A 10824-nucleotide genomic window follows, 5' to 3' on the forward strand; every position below is an offset into this window, starting at 1 on the left:
TTCTGTTTGAATATACTTTAAAAAGTAATTTATTCCTGTGACAGAATTGTTTTCAGCATCATTACAAATATTTTTGTGGAAACTGCGATACAAAATGGATTTTGATGAATCTTTGAAGAATAGGAAAAAAAAACATTTTGTAACATGTTTTCTTTACTGTCACTTTTGGTCTATTTAATGCATCCTTGCTGAATAAAAGTATTCATCTTTCAAAACAAAAATGAAAACCTCCAACTACATTGGCACAACAAGAATGAATTATTGGCTGTTGGGAGTATGAAAACCAATTTCATACTTGGAAATCAAACTATAAAACAAGTCTATAATAGGATTGTAGCAGTGTACCTGTATCAATATTTATACAGTCCTTTCTGGTCTTCGAATCTGATTGGCTGAGAGGAGTGTGATATTCTAGTGATAACAGAGCTCCTACTGCTTCACCCTTTGTATCACTCCGCTTGCGGTATTTTTCTCACAGCGAGTGTCATGGCGGACGCTCAAATCCACTATAATTTTGTAAGTAGTACTGTTAATAGTAGTATTAGTACTAATAGTAGTATTTAGTATTTAGTATTGAGAAACGATGTGTGTTCGAGATGGGATTTTAGTTACATTATTCTGCAACAAGAGTTTTTATGAGTGAGTGAGTGAGTAGTAAAGACTTTTATATTGAAAAAGACTGAATCAGGGTTGCAAACAAGGAAGTTATTTTTACTTTCAGCAACACCTTTGTCAGCAGCAAACAATGTACTTGAGCAGCGCTGTCATCGGAAATCAGCCTTAACTGATGAAAGGATAGCACGACAAAGATATCGCTTTCCTCAGCGGACATTCAAACTAATGTTTTATTGTGAATATAAGATTGAGCTGAAGAATGAATGCTGTATCAGATGCAGGTAATCACACTCGCTCAGTCCATCTCTCTCTCATAATACTATACATAATACAGTGAGCTTTTAATACAATGATACAATAAGCTTTCAATGAAGCAACTCAACGTTCCTTCCTTACTAGTTCTAAAGTGACGTTTTCAAATTAGTAATGGAGGCTTGGGCTCAGCTGTTAAACTTGAGATTTGATTCCGTGGCGGAAGGAAGTAGTTCTGCACAAAAGAGGGTTTTTAAAGACACTCTGTTGTTGTTTCTTATGTGTTTACACACTCGTGCCATCGAACTGTTGTATAAACGCAATATCACACTCGTAGCCATGCTATATTGCTGTATATGACCAATCTGTGATTACCTACAGCACTCACCCTGCAGCCTCGTGCTTACGGCCGAATCACAGCCGTGCTGAAATACAGCCATATCGCACAGCTACTCGTGTGATATTGCTCATATATCATGGTATTAAAACAGATGGTTATCATACCGTGTATAATTACTTATTTACGGTATTGAAAAAAACCCTGATAGCACACATACATCATAGAGATGTTAATATCTGCAAGATATGTTTTTAAAAGTGTTTGCTCATATGCAATACGTCTATAGGATGTTTCCTATCAGATCCTATCAGTCAAATAGACGTTTAGAAAATGTCTTTAAGATGTTTATGATTTAGAATATTTGTAAAACTGACATCTGATTAAGGCCTGTTCACACCAAGGACAATAACTATAAAGATAACGATAGATATATAGTACTAAAAATCATTCTCAATATTAAAGAATAGCAGAGTCCACACCACAGCTATAACGATAAAGGCACAGAGAAACAATATCGTTGAAATAATTTTCAGAATTATTTTTTTCCAGCTGATGAACGATAAAAACATTGACAGCCAATCAGAATCAATCCTGCTATGACGAGCTCGAGAATTTAAAGTGGCAGACGAGCGTGCACTTGGAATAAACAGACGATATTGTCCGCTGGTGTGGACGCTCATATAGTTATCTTTATAGTTATTGTTCTTGGTGTGAACGGGCCTTCAGAGACGTCTATCGGATGTTTGTACACAGCAGGTGCTTTCCAGATGAAGTGATCTGCAGACATACGTGTGCTATCTGGGAAGCTTTGTGCTTTGTTACCTCTGATAAGAAACTAATTATCAGCTTTCGAATTCTGTTAATTTTACCACAATCCAAACAATAAATGCCGTTTTGGTGCTTTTTAATGTGATGTGACAGATTGCTGCATCTGCCAGTAGTTCTAGCGGCAACACAGATCACCAGTCTCTTCCTCTTTACTACAACATATAGTACAAAATAACCGAACCAGTGTTTCAGTCACGTAAAGGTGTCAATAAAATTTTTAATATAGTACTTAATGTTACATTTGCCTCAGGAAAGTTATCTAATGTTTATATGTTTGTTAGTTAGCTAGAAAAAATACACTAGAGAGGAGCTTCTTATAATAAACTGTTAATTATTTATGAATGTCATCGGTCATGAAGACAAGTTATGAAAAATAGCTTGTATACATTTAAATGTTTGTACTGTATGCTATACAGCTTTTTTATTTGAGTGTGAATATTATAGACTGAATGAGATATAGTTTACAGCCATAGACTATAAAAAAATATGGACGACGCGTCTCCTATTCCTTCCACTATAGAAAAGTGAAGCCAAAGCATCTCAGTATGTCCGCTGCCATCTTGAGAAAATTACGTCATTTGGAGCCCGAGTCTGCACAGTAGAGATTCGTTTGGAGCCCGAGTCTGCACAGTAGAGATTCGTTTGGAGCCAGAGTCTGCGCAGTAGTGTCGTGAGGTGGAGCCGCGGTATCAAACTTATCACAAAAACGAACAATTGAACATATATCAGCGTGACAACAACTACCTTAAACGACCAAAACCATCTTTCGGAAAATTGTATCGGAAGTGTAATTAATTTTTTTATTTTGACTCAAGTCCCATTCGTTTACATGGAGAGGGTGGGGTTTATGACCTGTACTGCAGCCAGCCACCAGGGGGCGATCAAAGAGCCCGCAGCTTCACTTTTCAGGATGTGTGAAGCACACCTGTTTACAGCGTAGTTGATTTTTTCCACCAAGAGATTTTTTTCCTTAAAAAAATGTACCTGAAGTATTTACAAATGAATCAATATCAAATCACAGTGTATTATATGGTACGCAGAGCGGGGGGTCGTGAGGACTGGAATTGAGAGCCACTGATATAGTATACTGTGAAAACGGTAATATTTTCTGAGACGGTTATCAGACCGTGAAAATCTCATGCCGTTACAACCCTAGTCTATAATATACATATACATACAGTATATTTCACCATCTCATTTGAGGACATTTTTGTTCACTTGTGTGTGATAAACAATACTGGTACTGTGTTTAATTTCCCACAAATTTGGGATCTGAAATGAAACCAGCAAAACTAATTAGTTAACAAATCTATGGATGGGGGTGTAATCTGTTTACTACAGTGAAATATTTCACACACCCAATTCCAGAAACTCCACAAACAGCCCAGCAGTCTACACTACAGAGGTAGGACTGATGCCAAGATTCCTTTAAAAAAGATTAAAACCCAGCCTGGAGGGGTTTCAGAGGGAAGGACACAAGAGAGATGGAGAGAACCATCTCATTAAGCATGTACGCGAAGACCTCCACCCTCAGTGCGGTGCATCATCTTGTCATCCTGTCAGGCAGTCTGAAAGAGAAAAAAGTGAGAAGAAACAAAACACAGACATGCCGAGAACAATGTACGTGTTTATTTCCATGGTTGGTCTTGTCAGGAGTTTGAGTGTAAAGTGCCAGCTGTGCTAGTGCTGGTGCAGAGTGTGCGTTCTGCTCAGTGGGAGTTTTAATGCCACTATGGGCCACAGAACAGACTCAGCCTGAGGCCCACACAGACAGCGGCACTGGAAGACATTGCACGACAGCATGCTGCTGCACTATTTATGGAGGACAGGGAAAGTAGGGGACAAAAAGAGCAAAGAGACATCGGAAAAAGAGTGAAAGGAGAGAGATAAGTCAAGTATACGTGAGTGAATTTCTTAAACATTGCCAAAGAAATATCCTGGCTACATTGAAACCCCCAAAACAAAAGAAATAGTAAAACGAAATCATATTTTGTATAAATAAATCAATACTGTTAAAAGGACCGTTAAGGGTTAGTTCAACCAAAAATAAAAATCAAATAAAAAAGGATACAAAAACACCATAAAAGTATAGGAAATCAACCTGTGTGCTATTCAAAATCTTCTGAAGCTAGTTTCAATTCATTATTCACTGAAAGTCTAGGCATTAGCTCTTGTGTAGTTCATGGGGGAAGTAATGCTATTTCAGTGAATTGAGATGATTCGGTACATAAAACCAGTCTGAATGATTCATTCATGAATCACACTGATCCAGTTCAGGTCACTGACTCAGTGACAACTTTTTGAAGAGTGAAAGCTTCAGTCTTAATTGTAATTTAACAGAAAAGTGACTAAAATTAATAATCATGCAATTAATAAATGAATATTAAATTATAAATGAATATTATTTAATATATTGTCATGAAAATAATGTAATTTTAATGGAAAGTGACTACAATTAATAGTAATTAGATAATTTTATTGAATATTAAATATTAACACTTAATATATTGTCATGAACAATATCATTTTAATGGAAAAGTGTAATTTAATGAATAAGTGACTAATAGTAATCATTTCAATATTTAATAAGGGAATATTACATAATATTAATTATACATTTTTTTATATTGTCATGAAAATAATGTCAATTAAAAAAAAGGCTTAATTTTGTATATGCAAAGTTTTTTTTTTGTTTTTTTTGCATTCTAGGGTGTAATATGGCACTTCTTTGTGAGATTCATCTTTCTAATATTTTTATTCAGACGGAATAAGAGAGACCTTAAAGTACAGTCTTGTGCAAACTAGCGATGCTCTTCCCCTTTTGAATCGCACACTCCATTCAGGTCACTGCACAATCATGGCGGTCCTCCCTCCGGTCAAGCCCGATTCAGACACATGACCCGTGGAACGTTTGGCAGACTCCCTACAGGGGCAAAAACCTGGCCTTCTGCTCACAAGCCATTTTATCATCAAAGCAGCTTTATCTTCCACTATAGCCCACTTTATCTGACAAACCGTCTGTTACACAAGCAAGAAAATCAACAAAACGGTTTTAATTCTACAACTTCCACGCACCGGAATCTTGAATGAAACCCTTGGGCAGGGTTACCAACTCACTGAACGCCGGCAGAATCACTGAGATCATCAATCACGACTTGGACTGGATTCTCAACCAGCCAACAGCAAAAGAGAAGCCTGCAGTACTACAGCATCGAGCCCCCGACCGGCTCTCTCTCACTAACGAGGACAGAAAAGACTTGAGAGAGATCAATAAAATGAGCGGGCCCACAGGAGCGTGAGCCTGGCCATGCTGTGACTCAGAAATAGGCAGCCTGTCAGACAGAGCGCTGCACAAAGAGAGATAGAGAGGGCAAAATGAAAACAAAACAGATAGAGACAGCAGAGACAGCAAAAGAGCTTAAAACCTAGAACGGAACACTGAGAATGATGGGTCAGGTTTTTGCGGTGAACTAGATGGGTGAGGGACGCTACGGATGGAGGCTGAGATGCAGACATGATTGTCTAGTCGGTGGCTAATGACATCCCTCGTGACAGGTGCTGGCTTTCCCTACACAGGCAGCTGGTTTATTTGCCAAACTCATCTCTTCGTCTTCAAAGGAATGGAGAGAGCAGATGTGACTCAATTCGGTTTGACAGCTCGAGAGGGTGGGAGAAAGCCAGGCAGCAACAATCAACACATTCTATTACCTAGGAATATTTCCAAGAGTACATTCTTCAAACCTCTTTCTCGGTGGCCTTGGCGGTGGAGGAGGACGACGCTTTGAGGTGTTTTAGCACGCTCCAAGCATTGATTAAAAGGGTCGCCGCAGCTAAGTAATGTGAAAGCATGGCACTGTTTCCATGCACAGTCTTCGTGGGGAATGTATTTGGTGAAATTAAGGTGAAAAAAACACATTAGTCGTGTCCAAAGTATTGAAGTATTACAGTATCCATATAGGTTCTTATTGTGAATGGCAAAGCATATGCAATTAAACTGAAGGCTTTCAATTTTCATGCTGGCTTCAAAGGGATAGTTCACTCAAAAGTAAGTCGCTGCTACTGCTTGGGTAACTAACTAAAAGTATTTAACTACATTTTTCAGCAGTGTTACAGTAGTTCAGCTATTTTCATAAGTCTAGTTTTTTCACTACTTTATCCAGTAGCACAATCAAATGCTAATGCTAATAATGTTTTTGAGCATCTGAGGGAATAATCAAATGCACTTACCTCAATGGTCCATTCTTACACTCTCTTATATGAAGCATTGAAAAGCCAAATTCATTCTAGTTAATCAGTTAATTCAGATGGTTTATGTAAATGAACAGATTCACTTTTTTTTAACATGATGTATTTGGCAGACGCTTTTATCTCAAGCGACTTACACTGCATTCGAGGCATACATTTTTAGCATTTGATTTATTCCCTGGATATCGAACCCAGGACCTTAGCATTTCTAGCACTATGCTCTACTTGTCTAATGTGATTCATCAATTCGAGTCCTTAGGTGTGTCCAAAATTGCATGCTGAGTAAGTACAGTAGCATTATGAATTACATAACATCTGGATACTACATCTGGCATGTTGGCTTTGTAATCTTACCTAACTCGTGGTATAGTAAAGTGTCCATCAACCACGTCTCACAGTTACAGACCAAAGTTTAATACTTCATTGCAATACTTATTGGTTCAAACCCCAAACTCTTAAGAAGTAGTAATAGTAATGCTAGTCTTAGAAAGCACCATTAAAAAGCACACTGTGGATGATTCTAGAATAAAATTAAACTCAGATGCAGCTACCTACTGAATAAATGCAAATGACTCAAATTAGCAGCTCTCTTATCAGTTTTGAACTCAAAGCCCGCAGACATAAACCGTTTAACCACTAGTACTGCTCATCTTGATTAAGGGGAATGATAAATTCTGTATTCAGAAGCTTATTGCAGTATCCTGGTAAAAAATAAGACTCTAGTTAGATCAATAGTCTCCCCGATGACAAATTGAGTATAATATAATATAAGGTTTAGAGACAGACTGATATATTGACCATTGCTTGATCAATCAACTGTTCGAATCTAATGTTACATTTTTGCATTTGGCAGATGCTTTTATCCAAAGCGATTTACAATGCATTCAAGGTATATTTATTTAATTGCTTCATGCACTCCCTGAGAATCGAACCCTTGACCTTAGTTTTGTTGGCATCATTCTGTGCTGTATGAGCTACAGGTATGTAACTTTGCTGTATCAACCACAGTCACTATTGCACAATGCCTCAAATTGGCAACTCTTATTTGAATGTATTTTCAGTCACAACAAATTGCTGTCATTGTGATGCCAGTTATGCATATAGTTCACTGTACTCTTAAATGGATCTAAAATACATCTGTTCACTTTATTCCTTTTTATTAGTCTCCCTTTAAATTCTTGATGGGTATACAATAAAATATCCATCAAACCTCCTATTTCCCAAATTATGTTTTCAATTGACACTTCAATACCAAAATGGCAATTGCACTGGAATCCGGTCCTTATTCTCAGTGAAAAGCTCTGATCTATGGAGAGGTGACTGAGTCACCGCTGTGTCCGCCGGCTAGGTTTGCTGCAGGGAGGCTGATACTGAGGTAACAGGATGGGTAATTAGGTTGGAAGTCTGAGCCTCACAGAAAGACCCCTCGCCCTTCCCCTGCTAGACTTTCTTCAATCCTACTAAAATTAGAGCTGAGCCAAAGGGCAAGGCACAACAACCGCAGAGGGTCAAACATGAGACCAGAGAGAGGAAGAGGAAGAGGAAGAAAACTGCAGGTTGGCAGGAGAGAATGAGCAAGTGAGGTGAATTACTAAGACCTGAAGAGAGCGAGAGAGAGGAAGGCAGAGAGCCTGCGGTGGTCAGCGTTGTGACTAAAGCACAAGGGACGTGTGGGAAGCCTACAGCTTGGTAAAGTGCACACTTCCCCACCCCCACACCTCCTTTCAAGGCAACTATTTAACATAAAAATTGATTTATATTGAGCCCTAAATTGCTTCCGAGGGATTCGCTCCCGTGGAAGCGCAGACAGGGGTCTGAAGTCAAGTGCGTGAGCTAATGAGGCCCAGGGTTTCCATGTGAACAGGAAAGAAGAGAAGCAGCGTGCGCAGACATGTCAACGAAGACCGCAGCGGTGACCTGTGACAGACCGTTGGGTTTAAGCTACATTCCCAACAAGAAACTATCTTTAAAAGGTGATTCCGGGGTTAGCTTGAGGAGGTGGATTCGCTTGGAAACACTAACGATAAAAAGCATAAACTACATCAACTGCAACTACTTTCCACATGAAAACGCCCCTGAGGCTTTGCTACCATTTCAGTCTCACTCAGAGCGAACATATTGGCAGCAGACCAGTGAAGAGGAAGGATGAGAGCGGGCGGATCTGTACCGTCGACGTGGGTTGTAGGTCAAAATGAGAACAGTTTCCTTTTTAGTCATTTAACTTTGCCAAACTATGTTCTGAAAACACAAGGATGGAAGCAATTACTCATCTATAAATACATGAAGACTCAAAGCTAAGGTTCTTCTGCAACACCATGAGTTTATCACCAAAAACGACAAATTTACACTGCAAAGGTGGCACAGAAGCACTTCTGAAGTAGTATTTTGGTGTCTTTATGCAGACTGTTTAATGCTGCTCTGTATACTTTGATACTAGGGGTTGAGGTGGGTTTGAGCAGGCATAATTTAGTCTGGATTTTATGCACCAATGCATCTTTATACTGAATTTGGCTGTGTAAAGACACCTTAAAACATGATACTTTCTCTACAACTTAATGCTTGTCGAGCACAGCCAAAGGGCAGACCGGCGCCCATTTCCCTTCAAGGTGAGTAGCACCATGCATGTCTCATTGATCCTCATCTGTTGCACCAGATACCTGAGCACTTTCACATTAAACACACATTCCATTAAAAGCACCACAACCGCTCAAAAGACCCTGCTTATATCAAGGTTTGATCTAAACATAGTTTTCTAAGTGCCCAGCTCATGAAAGCACATCCTTGTTGTGCATTAAAAGTATTCAAGACTAAATGGGATCCATAAATTATTCATGAGGGCCGCATGATGCACGTCTTATTCATCCTCATAAGTTTCAAAACATGCTCAGCACAGCAACCAGCAAGACAAGTAGTTATTACACAGATTTTCTGAATGTTGCTTGCACTTACAATGGAAGTCTATGGGGAATCCGTACAACAGCTGCCTCGTGGCCATCCACTGCAAATGCATTTCTGCTGATTTTAAAATCTGAGGTATAAGTCAGTATGTATTTCTGTGGTAATCGACATGCAACAGATGCTATTCATAGAGCTTAACCATATAATAAACTATATTTAACCGTAAATGTTCCTTTAAATCTGAAGTCTTCAACCCTGCTCCTGGAAACCCAGGCTGTTCCCGAAATAGCCACCATAACCTTATTTAGAGAACTCTTTAAAGGCACAGTCCTTTGTAGTGGTGTCCAAATCATTGTGGACATTATCAAGTGCACTCATTCAGTCCCACAATGCACCTCATTTTATCGCTAGCTGATAGAGGACACCCTTGAACTCTGGTCATATCACCAGACAGTGGCATCTGCAGCACTTCTGCCACACTAAGTGTCAGTTTGCTCAGTCGTTGTCATTCAAGGGACTATATTAGCGGAGTAATCTGGAAAATTTGAATGGGGGTGGTTTTGGATTCAGCCCCACCTTCCTGCCAAGTCCATTTCCAATAGGGTTGTCAACTTCAGAAAAGGAAAATAAGGGACAATCGTGGTTTTTCATAGAAAAATAAGGGACAGAATAAGGGATACACACACAGGCCTATTATATACACACACAGAGGTATATCTTTTAGATTTGTAATGTTTTTTTTAAATGGAGTCTCTTATGCTCATCAATGTTGTATTTATTTGATCAAAAATACAGAAAAAAAACAGTAATATTGTTAAATATTATTGCAATTTCTAATATTGGTTTCCTATCTTATTATACTTTCAAATATAATTTATTTCTGTGATGCAGCACTGAATTTTCAGCATCATTACTCCTGTCCTCTGTGTCACATGATCCTTTTATAAATTATTCTTATTCTGAATTATTATCAGTGTTGAAACTGTTGTGCTGCTTAATATTTTTTTAAAACCTGTGTTCCAAAAATAAAATAAAAAGTTAAAAAGAACAGAATTTATTCAAAATAGAAGATATAGCCTACAGTAGGCCTACTACAGTATATGAAAATGCATGTTTTTCAATTAAAGAAAACTTATAGAATAAATATGGACTGCTTTGGGTGCTTGACACTTCATTGGTCATTTTGTGTTTTAAGAATGATATTCAAGGTTAAGAATACGCTGAAAGTTACTTAAATGTAAATACGACTTTCCTCATTGATCACGTCTTCAGGCAAAAAGCACGTTTTCTTGCGTGGCTGGATGTTGGAATCACGTTGTTTGCACTCGCTCAAACTGATTTGCTGAAGTCGAAACGCGGTCGTTAAAAAACCCCACTCCGTTAGCGCGAGTCCCGCTCGCTGAGAAGCGGGAGCGACCAGCCGGCAGAGGATTCCGCTTGATCTTAAAGCCTCCCTGGAACGGCTATGTTCACAAATCAAACACTTGTCAGAAAAGCCACTGATTATAAATCAGCATATTAGAATGATTTGTAAAGGATCATTTCACAAAATTAGTTTTTTTCTGTATTTTTTATCAAATAAATGCAGGCTTGATAAGCACAAGAACCTCTTTAAAAAACATTAAAAATCTTACTGATCCCAAACT

The sequence above is a fragment of the Sinocyclocheilus anshuiensis genome, unplaced genomic scaffold (genome assembly GCF_001515605.1).
Source record: "Sinocyclocheilus anshuiensis isolate Anshui unplaced genomic scaffold, SAMN03320099.WGS_v1.1 scaffold162, whole genome shotgun sequence".
NCBI lineage: Eukaryota > Metazoa > Chordata > Actinopteri > Cypriniformes > Cyprinidae > Sinocyclocheilus > Sinocyclocheilus anshuiensis.